Genomic DNA, 16,458 nt, shown 5'->3' with positions numbered 1-16,458 from the left:
TGAAATATAAAACATCATTCTCAGACTTGAACCGTAGGCGGCTGCCAGGTGCTGTTGACTGCAAGATTGGTGGAAACAGCAGGGGATGTCACAGGGTCACTGAATTCGACATAGGACCAAAAAAGCAAACCAGGAAATTTATCCGTCTGTGAAATCATGGATGGGCAATTAAATTGGGCATAAGACTATACAGTAAATGTACTGAAGGCAGACAATTCTGTACATCACACATTATCAACTGTACAAGACCAGGGTGCATTGTGTGCTCTGAGGACCCAGCACTGTGAACCTGAGCACACATGGGTTCGAGAAGCTAGCTGCTGAATTCTGGGACCAATTTCAGTCATTCCATAGTAAACTCAGCTCAAATGTTGTTTTTATTATCTTCCTCGAGAATAGAACTAAATAATCATTTCTAAATGATGGAGAAGAACATAAACTTCAAAATAGTGAATTAAAACAAAATAATATGACAAATAATAATTAGAAAAATAAATGATCCCAAAATGCTCATGATGGATTGAATTACTAATAAACTAAATCTTTTTGTACCAAGTCAATTACAATAATTTAGAGATAAGTAACTACAAATGTATATCGAAGGTAAAGTGTTATTTCAAATTTACCCATAGCGCAATAAGGAGAACTGAGGCCAAGATCAATATATCGGAGTACTTTCTTCATTGTTTGGTGCGAATATTCTATTTTATATACCCTTTTTGTCCACTGCTTACATGCTGCAGACTACTGGCAGTATTAACCCCATCACCAGGTGTATGAGTTGATACTGGGGAGTTTGGTGAAGAACCCACACTATTTCCTGTACCAGTACTATTAGCTGGTCCAGAAGACGAGTGTTGTTTTCTTTTTCGGTTATTATTCTGCATGGACACAACAAGTCAAAAGTGTTAACAGAAATAACCACAAAATCAAACAACGGAGGGGAGAACATACAAGTGCCATAGTTGAAAATTGTGCCTCATCGCAACTTCTATGGTAGGGAACTAGAAAGTTTTGCTGGTATATGTACATCTAAGTTATGGCTCTTAAAATTTCTTCTAGAGCTATAGAAAAGAATCAAACCTGCTGTTGTGATGACTGGTCATCATCTGAGGATGATTATCTGTGTACAATGTCTTTATATTGTCTGGATAAGGCCTATGGTTGCCGCACAAGTGGTGCTGCCAGTTCAAACTGTATAAACCAGCAAACCTTTTTATTCAAGATCTCCAACAAGTATAACACAATCTATAACAAATTAACATCCATACCTCTGGTTGATCAAAGCTGGCAATCTTGATGACCGCAAGCTAGGAAACACAAGCTTGTCATTGAAGACAGGATTGGCTTCAATAACCTTCTTCAGCTCTGTCATCATTACAACACGAGCTTCTACCATGTCACCGTATACTTGGATAGTTGCATGCTCATTCTCCCTAAAAACACAAAATACATAATTATTAAAATAAATTAAAAAATCATCAATGTTAAAATAACAAAAAACCACCGAGCGAGTACGAAGAAAATAATTATATAGTGCCTGAAATTATGAAGAGACATCAGGTGAGTCATTTCTCTATATAAATCATTTCTAAGCTGAGAGAATATTTTCAACTCATTCACCACTATATGAAGAGCTTTTGCCTTGTCTTTCCTGTATATCAAAGCACAAGTACAAAATCTTTAAGTCTAAAAATGGCCTATGGTTTCTGCACAAGTGGTTCTGCCACTTCAAACTGTGTACACAAGTAAACCTTTGTTTCAAATCTCCAACAAGTATAACTAAATCTATGAAAAATTGAAAGCCATACCTCTAGTTGATCAAAGTTAAAATAATTAATGTTAAAATAACAAAAAACCACAAGGAAAATACCAAAAGATAAAAAATCATCATAATGCTAATAAGAGAATACAATAATATATAGTAAAAGAAAGAGTGATTGACACTTTGCACCCCTTATGTTTAGGCACTTTTTCGATTTGGTCTCAAATAATTTTTTTGGCAGTATGCCCCTAAAGTTCAAAAAGTGCTTCGCTTTGCACCCCACAATTTTAATTTTTTTTCATGAGTATTTTGAAATATTTTTTTCATGAATGTAAGCCCTCACCCTTTGAAGCTGATGGCGCAGCTGTAACTGCTGAAGTAGTGACGGAAGGTAGGGTGGTGGGCTCTTTATAAAAGTGCATCCCTGATCTTCAACTCCTAGACTTATGTTTGAGTATGTATAGAGTCATATAACTATAAGTGTTTAAATGTAAAACGCTTAAACAAAGTATGAGAACGTAGAAACTGATCTCTTAATTGCTGAAATGAACAAGGAAATATTTGAATACACCAGTATGTACAAAAACTAACTGGACCCAGGGAGACCATATTCTTGTGGCACAAACCAGCAGTAACAGATTAGCAATGACACACAAAAAAAACCCTAGAGATGGAGTTTTTTTAGAGAATATGTCGCCCGCCAAAAAGGGATATATTTATAGTTTTCAAGAAACATATACAATACATTCAACAATTTAGAATCACTACTATTATACCATTTGTCCAGTCAAAGAAATTGCAACACAGCAGCAGTGATACTAACACCTAGATAAGTAATTTTGCAAGTAAGTACCTCAACCATGTCATCAGTCCTATTATCATATGGTGATGAGACACCACATACACAGGAGATCTTTGGCCTACTCTCTCTTTCTGAATCTCACTCATACTCTTCTTCCAGCATGCATCTGAACCAAAGAGTAGTAAAATGTGTGAATGAAAGGATCATTTAAACAGAATGGAACAAGAAATATAAGAATTGAAGGAAAGACCAGGTGTCATTGTTTGTAATTAAGCTACAGTTTTTCTTAATATGTTATTTTCCATTCAATCAATAGACATTAGTATCTACTTATATCAAGTAAATAATAAAACTCACGCGTAAACGTCACCAATAGCTTTCACTACATTCTCATTTCCATCAACCCTTGCTGCGGCACTAGTTGAGGCACTTGTTGATGGCACTGGAAAAACTGAGGAATGCATAAGCAAAAACTTTAATCTCAGATATATGTAAAAAAAAGTAATAGGAAAAATTTAAAGAAGAATAAAAAGAAATCAATATGCATCTTTTAATATAAGTTATTAGAGGTTGCTGATACTGTTGAGTGGATTACAGAGGCAATCAATTGACTTAGTATAACTCTGGAGTATAGTTTGTTTCTTTAGATATGGATTGAGAAGATTCTTTACAGAAGAAAGTGAAAACTTCTATATCCTTCTAATGCAACACCGCAAGCCACATGAGAGGTGAGCAACATCAATATATAATTTAAAACAACGATTGGGAGTGGAGTCTAAAGGTACTTTGATCACCTACAAAAGCAGTTATGTATATGATAAAGTAATGAACATGCAGCTAACCTTGTTCAGAAGTAAGCAAATCTAATATCCTGGCTAGAAGGTCCTGCATATCATAAAACAAATATTTAATTAACATAAACAGCTAGCCATGCATATGCAAAATTATTAGTTCTTGAACACTTAATAAGTACCATAAAAACAGTAATTATGGAAGTACGCCTATAAAAAGGAAAGCAATATATCTCGGCAACAACAGAAGATAAACGCACCTGAAAAAAAAAAATTAAACTTATGGGGTGCAAAGTGTAAACCCTACATCTGTTAACTTTAATTGTCAACTTGACGGAATATGGTCAAAGGGGTGCGTATCGAAGCACTTTTTAAATATTCGGTTGAAGAAAAAAATTGTTTGAGACCAAATCGAAAAAGCGCCTAAAATTCTGGGGTGCAAAGTGTCAATCACTCTAAAAGAAATTATCAAGAGACATGTGAGTCATTTCTATATATAAATAATTATTGTGGAGCCCGACTACGTACTTTCAACTCAATCTGTATATTATGAGCTTCGGCTTTGTCTTTGCTGCATATCAAAGCACAATTAAAGTTCACTTAGAAAACCCTAACTAAAGTTCAATTACAAAAAAACCCAAAATTATAATATACAAAACCATAATTAAAGTTCAATTACAAAAAACCCAAATTAGGATAAGGAAACCTCAATTACAAATCAAACAGAAAACATCCAATTGACCCCAGTTTTAAAAAATACCCAATTAATCCTATATATAAAAACTCTAATTACAAATTATAAGCATGCATAAAAATATGTAAATTAAAAAAACCCATAAAGACAAGATAAATAGACTACAACTATACCTACAGAGGGAAACCCCAAATAGAAATTTAATATTCCTCCAAAATAAAAAAACATGCGAGTTTCTATTTAGAAAATTGGAGTCGAGACGTGAGCTTCAAGAGATAAGAGAACATCAAGAAAAGATCAAGTTTCGAGAGTTCGAGAGATGTGATAGTTTCGAGAGTGAAATGGATGAGAATGAAATTCCGATTTAAAGATATATATATATATATAGACACGCGCACACACATATATATTTTCATAATACATCTAATTTTTATAATTGTTAAAACAGAGTCCTTTTCAACAATTTGAGGTGGTGTTTAATGTAATACTTGCAAGTGATGTTGCATTTATCTCTAATACAACAGTGTAATCACATGTCAAATACTATACTATTTTCGTAGTATTGTAAAAAAATAGGGAAAATTAATTCTAAAATCCCTGAACTATAGGCACTTTTTTTTCTAGGTCCCTGAACTATAAATGTCAATTCATAAGTAATTCAACTTTTGATTTTTTTCTACTTGGGTCCTTCCGTTAGATATGGTTTGACATCGTTAGTTTTTCCGGCGAACTTGGTCGGAAAAGCTCAAATCTGATGAGCTCGAATTTTCCGACGAGGCTAATTTGAACATTAAAAATCACGAAAATGATATGAACATGCTCATAATCGCACGATCTATCAATCTACATCATTATAATTCGAATAAAAGCTATTAAAATGAAAACTAATATTCAACTCAATATTCGGAAATTACCAAATTAAATTTTGATGGTATAGATGGATAGGGGATTGAAAAACGAGCAATTTGATTACTCAAACTTCAAATTTGGATACCGGAATCACCTTCAAAGTTATCTTTGATTCTCATATGAACTTAAGAAGAACTAACGGCGTCAAACCATATCTAACAGAAGGACCCAGGTAGGAAAAAATCAAGAGTTGAATTACTTATGAATTGACATTTATAGTTCAGGGACCTAGAAAAAAAAGTGTCTATAGTTCAGGAACTTTAGAATTAATTTTCCCTGAAAAATAAAACTCAGAGATATACTGCAATAATTTCCGTGGCAACACTGACAAAAAAATTGCCTATGAGCACGTATGGCATAGTCAATATTATTTTAAACGTACCTATAAGCACCGCAAGGAGAATGGAGGCAGAGATTAATCTATTTGGAGCACTTTCTTCATTGTTTTATGCAAGTATTCCTTGTATACACCTGATTCATACAATTTATTATTTCAAGAATATAATTAAATAAATATTTCAAATATGCAACTGACGATTGAAGAAAACTCAGATTCCATTAAACAAGTATTTCACCAGCTATCATGAACCTTTGGTGCATCCAAAGCATAATACATTAACTACTTGAACATAACAAATAATATAGTGGGTATTCAATCTGAAGAGATCAATCTATATATCAATCGTAAATTGATAAACAATTGGACATACCGGGGAAAAACTATTAGCAATAATATAACATCCTAATTTGAAGTGGATGATTATATGCGTATCGAATTTGTGTAATTGAAAGACGGTGGAAGATTTGAATTTGTATGTGATTTCAATAATCATAGGTTATTGATTTGATTTGAGTCAAAGTACGAAGATAAAGATGGGAGTTTGAGAGTGGGGCGGCGGCCGCTCTATTGATGTAAAGAATGAAAGAGGGTTTTGATTTATAAAGGATTGTTAGAGATTAAGTTCCATAAACTTCTCTCAATTTCCTAGTGGTTTTGCCATTTTGTGTGGACTGGTCACAACATTGAGCCTCGAACGACGAACGTCCATGATCCGTGATACTGGATCATGGACCTTACGATTCATTGGGCGCAATGTAGAAAATTAAGTAGGCCTTTTTTATATGAATTACAAAATCAATTAATACGCCATCGATCAGTCATTGCCGGCACGGTCTTCATTTCTTGGATCCATATGAACATCAAGAACCCTAGTTTTCTGATTCTAACGCCGTTAGAATCTATTTGATTAAAGGACTTAGATCAAAAAGTAGAAAAGTTAAGTGACCTAAAAACAAAATCTTTAGTTTACAGAACTAGACAATAAATCGTCACTAGTTCAAGGATCTATAATTTAATTTTCCCTTTAATAATTAATTCATCATGTTATTTGACGTGATTTGAGATCGAATTAAACGCAAAAGCTTCATCCAGTTTGAAATCATTTCGATTTTGATCCGGGCCGCTTTTTCGAGTTAGATTCAACTCGAATTGCCTGATGGAACACAGATCATCAAAAACTAATTCTATTTTAGAATTCCCACAAACATTTTGGAATTGGGCCTTGGCCTTTATATATCCTATAAATTTCCAAAATTGGGCCTTCTTGAGCCCACAAGGTTTTTAAGCCAAATTCTAGATGTTTCTTTGGAGAAATAGTTCATTTTTGAATTATCTTTCATGGTTTTAGAGACAATCCCACATAATTCTTTTGTAAAAAACAATTCATTTTTGAATTATTTTCTAGGATTCTAGAGAATTCTACAAACTTCAATGGGCTGATTAAGTGGGATTTTTGTCGACCATTCCCTATCTTTTGACCCATTTACCGGCAAGAACTATATAATTTTTGAGTGAAGTTTTCAAACATTATTCTTCACTAAGGTATTAGTTGAGGTGTATTATGTATATAATTATAATGGTTACAGATTCCATATAAAAGAGTATGTTCTAGATTGTCTTAAGAAAAGAACAAAGAATACTATCATAATACTTAATTTTTCTTAAGAAATATTTTTTTACATTATAATCACAAAGTTAAACAACTAAACTTAATATATCAAATATCACATTGAATCTCATCCAAATTATTAAAATCAAATATTACAGAATCATAAATATAATCCAGCGTAGAATGAACGATATAACGATATATATATATATATATATATATATATATATATATATATATATATATATATATATATATATATATATATGAGTAAGATCCTGGGAGAACTCATACTATCAAGAGAACCGAGAGAACTCCTGCATCTGCCGTTGATTAAGAATCTTAATATAATTGTATTCTGAAATTATATCTTTACAAAATCAATCAAATCTAGTGATGTCGGGGGTATGACTGTACAACAAAATACATAGAATTAAATAGCAATTTATTACCCTTTTTAATGACTTTTCTTGCTGTTTTTAAGTGTCTTAAAATTCTATAGTTGTCTATTACAGTAATCAAAGCAATTAATGTAATATGATTTTATTACCTATTATATCTAGAATCTTTGAAAAAAAATTCTCAGATTTTCTTAACGATTCTATTCATTGTTATTTGGTGTAATATATAATAAATAAAATTCTGATAATAAATAATCAGAATTTCATTTAATAATAATTCATCCATAAATTAAATAGGAAAATCTTCATTGCTGCAATTCTATATTGAAACAGTTGAGAGAATCTTTCATTAAATATTTTTTAATATGAATATGCTGATTTACATTAATAAACAATTAAATATACACACGTCGTAGAACATCGAGTACCTTTTTTGTTTTTAAAAATCAATTTTGTTACCTATTATATCCAGAATCTTTGGAAATTATTTTTTTACTGAGATTCTATTTTTTTTACTGATATTCACATAGATATAAAAGGAGATATTAACGTGTGTTTTTAATTTTAAGGAATACTATAAAACACCTTTGAGAATCTTTTATGAATATAATTATTCAACTTTTATTTGATAAATTTTAATCTTGTGTTAAGCGTTTGACTAAGTATTTCATCAGTTATCAATCTTGAAATAGTTATTTAGAATATTCTATTATAAAATAATCTATGTGTGTATATATATTTCAAAAGATTCTTTTAGAATTTCTTTGAATTTCTGATCAAAATATTGAGAAATTTATTATTTTGTATTGTAAAAAATGAGATTCTATAAAATGTTCCCTTAAGATTCTTCAAAAGAGTATCTTTAATATTCTTTCAAATTTAAAGATTTATATACACGTCGTAGAACATCTAGTATAACCTTTTTTGTTTTTAACAATCAATTTTATTACCTATTATATCCAGAATTTTTGGAAATTAATTTTTTTTTTACTGAGATTCTATTTTTTACTGATATTCACATAGATATAAAAGGAGATATTAACGTGTGTTTTTAATTTTAAGGAATACTATAAAACACCTTTGAGAATCTTTTATGAATATAATTATTCAACTTTTTATCAAAATAATTTTAATCTTGTGTTAAGCGTTTGACTAAATATTTCATCAGTTATCAATCTTGAAATAGTTATTTAGAATATTCTATTATAAAATAATATATGTGTATATATATATTTCAAAAGATTCTTTTAGAATTTCTTTGAATTTTTGATCAAAATATTGAGAAATTTAAAAAAATATTATTATTTTGTATTGTAAAAAATGAGATTCTATAAAATATTCCCTTAAGATTCTTCAAAAGAGTATCTTTAAGATTCTTTCAAATTTAAAGATTTCTAATTAAGGTGAGGACATTTTTAAATTTATTTATAACATGAAGAAGTTGATAAAATATACAAGTAAATACGTTTCCTAAATAGATAAAATATGCAATATAAAATAATTTGTAAAATATAAAATGACGGTTTTATAACTAAAAGAAAATATAATATTCTAGTTAATAGTACTATAATATTCAATATTAAAAAATAACGGCTTTATAACTAAAAGAAAATATAAATCACCAATTGAAATATCAAATACTTAGTTGAATTCATAAGTAAATATTTAATAGAATCTCAGCAAAATATAAATAACAAATTCTAAGGAATAAAGTTAATGACGTTTGAAATTATAAGTGAATATATAATAAAATCTTCTTAATGTATATATTATTTTAAAATTCTTTAAAGTGTTTAGTTAAGTATTTAGCACATTGTTTACTATAATTATATATATTATCTTACTATAATTGATAAATTGAGTTGTCGACAATACCAAATATAAAAGATATCTTAAATATACAAGATTTGGATTCCAGATTCTGTAATAAATTACGTTATTTGATTACAGCTTGAGATGTGGAAATTACCAAATATAGAAGATCTGTAAATATTTTCAAATAGATTCTGTTCAAGATTGCCCTTGTTGATACTAGAATTTGATATATTGTGATCTAATTTAAAGAAGGTAATAAATATATTCTTACTAAAAAATGAACGGCATCTAAGAGTTCCCTCGGTTCTCTTGATAGTAAGGTTCTCCCTCGAACCTTACTCATATATATATATGAATAATAATTCTTTTAAAGCATAATTTTGAACAACCTTTGAATGGTAAACCAGGATTAACTTAAACATATATTAATAATAAGTAGTAAGAGGTAAGTAAATCTATTTAACCACAAATAATGCAAGATTATTTTTTGCTTTGTCTGCAGCTATATATAGCTCCTGTCATACTCTTCCTCACTGATACAGTTCAAAAATTGATTTCTATCAGACAACGCACGGTGAAAAAAACGTTGTTTGGGAAAAATACACAACACTTTCTTTTCGTCCTCGAAAAACTATTGTCTAACACCTATGACCTACAACGGTTAAAAAACTGTTGTCTAGTAAATTCAATCAGACAACGGTATCTTAACTGTGGTATTGTGTAATGATGCATGTTAGACAACAGTTTTCAGAGCCGATGTGTGAAGAAACTTCAGACAATAGTTCAAGAAACCGTTGTTGTAATTAGACAAGTGTTTTATTTTTTGTGTTGTTTACGAGCAGTTCAAACAAGGGTTTTATATAGTGTTGTCTGTTGTGTGACTGGAAAGCTAACATACAAGTGTTTTTGTTAGCAGCGTAACATGGCCTTACCTTATAGACAAGCCTCTACTAATAATAAAATGTTGTCTAACTGAATGAATTTTAAGAAAATAAATGTACATAAGAGAGTGCAAAGATTCAAAAGTCCTAATAAAAGTTATAACAAAATAATCAATTTCTTGATAGTCATAGGTTTTTCTTGCATTAGATCAAGAATTGATCAAGGAAATGCGAATTTTTAACTCATTAAAATGAAAATTTATTATACAACGGTTTCCTTTCCACAAACCGTTGTCTACACTACTTTTATACAACGGATTTTTCGTGAAGCGTTGTTTGAGCCTAATTTAGACAATGGATTCTCTAACGACGGTATAACTTTCATAACAGTTGTGTCATTTTCAATGATACAACATATATGCGTATAAAAACCATTGTCTGTTAGATACTAAAAGACAAAAAATACCTTTTCACAAGAAGACAAAATTTACAATTGACTAGTATTGTTAAAAAAACATACAAAATAAACATAAAAAAATTTGATTTTTTTCATACATGACTAATATTGTTGGTTCTCGACATCCGTACTGTTAGATCATCAAAATAAATATTTGTAAATTAATACAGAGCTAATCGTATACATAACAAAGATTCTATCCAGTACTTTCTAAATTGTAAACATAAAACACATACATATACTTACGTTCGAAGTACAAAATTGTCTTGGTATTACAAATGATCAATACATATTTGCATAATATAGATATATATTTTAATACAAAGAGTAGAAAAACAATAATTGATCAAGGAAATGCGAATTTTTAAATCATAAAAATGAAAATATATTATATAACGGTTTTCTTCCCATAAACTGTTGTCTACACTACTTTTATACAACGGGTTTTCCCTGAAACGTTGTTTGAGCCTAATTTAGACAATGGATTCTCTTACAACGGTTTAACTTGCGCAACAGTTGTGTCATTTTCAATGATACAACAGAGTTACGTATAAAAACCATTGTCTGTTTGACACTACAGGACAAAATATACCTTTTTACAATAAGACAAAATTTACGTTTGACTAATATTGTTAAAAAAACATACAAAATAAACATAAAAAATTTTAAATTTTTTTATACATGACTAATATTGTTGGTTCTCGACATCCGTACGGTCAGATCATCGAAACAAATATTTATAAATTAATACAGAGCTAATCGTATACATAACAAGGATTCTATTGAGTACTTTGTAAATTGTAAACATAAAACACATACTAATACTCACATCCGAACTACAAAATTATCTTCATAGTACAAATGAATGATAGATATTTCCATATATGCATAATACAAATATATCTGTTAAGACATAGTGTACAAAAACAAGAATTGATCAAGGAAATGCGAATTTTTAACTCTTTAAAAATGAAAGTTTATTATACAACGATTTCCCTCCCAAAAACCATTGTCTATATTGCTTACATACAATGGGTTTTTCCCGAAACGTTGTTTGAGCTTATGCTAGACAATAGATTTTGTTACAATGGTATAATATTTATAACAATTGTGTTATTTTAACTCATACAACACACTGCGTATAAAACCGTTGTCTGTTACACACTATTCACAATAAGACAATATTTACGATTGACTAGTTTTGTTAAAAAAAGCAGACAAAATAAACGTAAAAAATATAATTTTCTTTATACATGACTAATATTGTTAGTTATTAACATATGTACGGTCACATCATCGAAAAAAAATTTATAAACTAATACATAGCAAATCTTATAGATTACAAAATTTATATCCAGTACTTCCCAAATTGTAAACATAAAACACATACTCATACTCAACGTCCGAACTACAAACTTATAAACTTATCTTCTTATTACAAATGAACAATACAAATTTGGACATATACAAATATAAATATATTATTTAGATGATAAGTACAAAAATAAGAATTGATCAAGGATACCAGAATATTTAACTCTTAAAAAAAGAATATATTATACAACGATTTCCCTTCAGTACAAATAGAAAAAGAAATTAATAGAGAGTTAACCTTATAAAAAATAAAACTTCTATTTAGTACATCCTATATTGTAAATATAAAATATATACTAATACTCAAGTTTGAACAATAAAAATATCTTTTTATTATAAATGAACAATGCATTTTTGTGTATATGCATAATATACATATATTTTATTTAGACAAAGAGTACAAAAACGGAATACATCGAGAAACTGAGAATTTTTAAATTTTAAAAAATTACTATTATTTATTAAATAATTTTATTTAATTCTTAAGTTTATGAAGATTTTGACAAATAACGAAAATAATTAAATATTAACATCTACATGGTTTATAAATAGTTTTTAAAATTTATTTATTATGAAAATTTTGTAATCAACTATAAAAATATAATTTAAAAAATTCATTTATTCATAATTCAACTCCATGAATATTACAATACATTGATTTTGTTATCTATATCATAATTATTTTTCTCACAGGATCACTGATTGCATTCCCTCTACCAAAAAATTTCAGTTCCCCCTTTACTTTTTCATCCAAATTTTCGTTCCCCCCTTTTCAACCTAAACTTTGTAAGATCTGTCTCTTTCTCTTCCTCTCGCTACTGTTAATTTGGTGTATACATATCCTTCCCTCTCTTCCCTTCCCTGTCTTCCCTTGTCTCTCCTTCTCCTCCCTTTCCCTCTCCTGTCCTCTCTATCTGATTATTAACCGAGCTTACTCAGATCTGTTGCCATCGACGGTGACCCACCAGCCGTTTGATGCCGATGTTGACCATTCTTTCAAGTTTAACAACAACCCACCTGATGATGAGGTAAAAGAATGATTTTTAGTGTGTGATTATATTTGATTTTGCGGATAAATTTTGCATCTCTGTGAGATTTCGGTGTGTTTGTGTGTGATTTGAGCTACGGTTGTATAGTTTAGAGTAAATATAGTGATGGCTGTTGGTTGGATTTTGATATTTGGGGATAAAGTTTGTATCATATTTCAGTTTGTGTGTGTGATGTGTGTTTATGTGCCTTTAATCACCTTTTTTATAAATGTTCACTTACTTAATTAAACTTGCACAGATTTTCCTATTGAGAAAATACAAGGTTGTATGTGTGACCCTAAGCCGCTGTTGAAAATGAAGTCTTATAAATTGATCAATATCACCAGGTTCATTGGTTCAAATACTTTGAAGAACCAATATATATTAGATTTGGTGTTTTACATTAGTGCTAAGAATAACATTTAATGTTATGTTGTTTAATTTGTCTTATAGGTTGAACGAAAATCTCATGGCGATCTTACTATCTCACCAACACTATATATAGATGATGTTTAGTACAGAGGTTTGTTGACCAGAGAGTTTAATTCATTGTCACATGGTGAGATAGGAGAAAATTCATTGACTTATATTCCCTTTCAGGTCTTCCATTATACCACTGTTCTCTAATTTCCTTTGTAGCTGGTATATGTCCCGAATTGGTTTTTTTAAAGGCCCATATGTGTTTTTGGAATCATATCTAAGGAGTTACCAACTGCAACTCTGTGATACTTGTAGCCAAATCTCTGTTGTCAATAGCTTCTTAAATTCACATATATACACTTACTCTCTTAGGGAATGAATTGTGACCACAGTCTGGGATTAAGTTATAGATTTTGTTCCTTTGTACCTTACTTGTTAGTTTATTATCCTTAAAAAATGTGAAAGCCTCTGCCTTGCATGTTTCTTCTAAGAACGGAACTCGTTTTAAGACTAACAGTGTCTGTCTCCATTATTGTACTACAACAGAAGCTAGCAGTAAAGATGGAGGCGAGGTAACTTTTAAGCTATATATCATATATGGTCATTACCTATTTTATAAGTAGAAAGCTTTTTGGGAAGGGGACTGAAAATGCCAACTTTATCATCGATTCACATATTATCTGTCAGTATCCTATTAATGATTAATAGGCCAGAAAGGATAAGGATAACCTATTTCTTGTATGTTTTTATGTTGCTTCCAAGACTTCATGTGATTTCTACTGACATAATTCTATATATGAAGTAGGTAATTTTATCATAGTTTAGATTCTTTATGTTTTTGGTTCATGCTCGTTCTCTTTTGAACATTTTTGCTTGTGGCAAATATGTTAACTGCATATTTAAGCAACATGATTTAGTGCACAGAGTGCTGCTGTCATGCTGCCATCCGAACGAAGAATCCTGCCAGCAATCTGCCAAGTCACAGATGAACTCTAGATTCCATTACTGCACCACCAAGGCAGCCAATGATGGAGCTCACAACTATGGAAACACATATTGACTCATATACAAGGCCAAGTTGATTAATTTTCGGTGACGTTGCAATTAAAGATAGATTAATTTATGTTTTGTTTATTGTATATCTTTAGGTTATTTAGATATTTGTGATTTGTCATCCTCATTGGACATATTGGTGGATATTTGATGATATATTTGGTTGGTTGTAATGGTGTTTATTAGTTCGGAATGATAACTTTTGTTTACAAATTTTTGAATAGTTAATTGCATTTTCTAGCCTAGCTTGTTAATTTCTTATTACAAAACTATTGTCCAAGAAAATGATTTACAAGAGTAATGAAATAGAAACAATTGTCCAAATATTTAAAAGACAACAAATTGGCAGGAAGAAAACCATTGTATGAAATAACCAAACACAAAAGAAAAAAAAAAAAAGAAAACCGTTGTGTGAAAGTCTACAAACAATGTAATTTGAAAAACAAATTGTTGTATAAGAGACATACAAACAACCTAATAATAGAGTTAAAACCATTGTCTAAATGGATATTCTTCAAGCATTTGTTAACAAAAAACATTGTACAAGAGGTTTCGCACAACTGCCACAAAAGTTAAAATATTGTTGGAAGGGTCCTTATACAAGTGTTCTTGTGCTCTAAACCCGTTGTGATAGAGAGTAAAACATGAGCATCTCTACTTCAAATTTCGTTGTATGATCCTATTACCAACAAGTCTAGCTAACTCTTAAAACTGTTGTGGATAGTCTTACTAACAACACAAATTTGTAAAACGACTATTGTTAAGAAGCATTTATAACAACACTCCTTTTAAGAGTAACGTTGTTGTTTCTGGGTGTTGCACAACATTTTATTTAGCGTAAACCATCGTGTTGCGCACTATCACACAACGGTACGCCCGTTGTCTGATATGCATATCATACGGCGTCTCGATAGACCACGGTTTTCCGAGGTCTCAGACAACGGGCAAAAACCGTTGTCTGATGCTGTTTTCCTTGTAGTGGAAATCACCTATAATATATTTTTTGCCTGTTTACTTTCCAATGTAGTTTCATTTGTCCTTGGCATTATCTTGCTAGACATCTCGAGCACAATTAATTTCATTTATGCTCGAGTCAACGTATCAAACTATCAATGCTTCAGTGACTCGCAAGTCACAATCTTCTTTCAGGGGACTTTACTAACATAAAGTTTTCATACCTAGAGGCTGTCGCAGAAGTTAAAGTAGTTCTCAATGTTCCAGAATCCTTCTATAGATAAAGAAATTGCAAAAGTTGGCCTCTCATAGCGACTCCTTACGCTCATCAACATTTTTTCACAGTCGTTAGAGTATGATTATTGAGGAGACATTCAGCGCTTTGCTTCAGTGACATCCACATACATACGCATCAGAAGGAACTGAGAAATCATTTTTCCAAATGGTTTTAGTTGTATGACTTTCCAGTGCGATGAGTCTACTTACCCTCAGGATTAATCTGACCGGCTTCTACTTTAATTTACAGAATAGATTTTGAAAAATATCCCCTGTGTCTGTAATACTCTGTCCGTCTATACCTTGTTTACATTTTTAAATTGATGAGATCTGTTTTTTTATTTCTTGATTTGAACACTGAGTTGGAATCTTTTGTGCGTATTGTAGTGTCTGCTATGGTACCTTGGGCAATACAAGATGCATACGAAGACCCGTGTCTGGAGAAGATTACGAGTGAAAGTCTTTTAGCATTGCCTCAACTGGTTTATTTCACTCTCTATGTAGCCGTAGGTAGTCTGCCATTCCAAGGAGATATTACTGGTTAAGTTCTTGGAAAGTGTTATAAATACTTTTTGCAGCTGGTAGAGGTACTTTCAGGGCAACCTAGAAGAAAGAGCAGGGTTCTGAATTCTGATTCTTTTTAATGGATTTGTTATACGAGGTTGATTAAAAATAATACATGATAAAAAAAGTGAATAAAAAAAATAGCAATACAATTATTCTTTTATTAGATATATCTTGTCATCTTGTTATAAGGAACATTTTTGTATAAGTATTATATGTGTATTGTATAATGATATACGATAAATTTAGAATATTGGGTTCGGTCGAGTTTCGGTTTGGTTCGGATTCGAATCGGGTATACACAATACACGTATAGCCGTTGTAT

At 30.6% G+C, this 16,458-nt stretch overlaps 1 long non-coding RNA gene across 1 annotated transcript; it reads left to right on the top strand.

The window, feature by feature from the left end:
• Positions 1-12,385: 12,385 nt before the first annotated feature.
• Positions 12,386-14,552, top strand: LOC108202442 (uncharacterized). The gene is made up of 2 exons (XR_010287302.1): positions 12,386-12,866; positions 13,320-14,552. It is a non-coding gene; the product is annotated as an uncharacterized LOC108202442 (long non-coding RNA).
• Positions 14,553-16,458: the final 1,906 nt, after the last annotated feature.

The sequence above is a fragment of the Daucus carota genome, chromosome 9, assembly GCF_001625215.2.
Source record: "Daucus carota subsp. sativus chromosome 9, DH1 v3.0, whole genome shotgun sequence".
In the NCBI taxonomy this organism is placed as follows: Eukaryota; Viridiplantae; Streptophyta; class Magnoliopsida; order Apiales; family Apiaceae; genus Daucus; species Daucus carota.
This window is presented reverse-complemented; position numbering and strand designations above follow the sequence as displayed.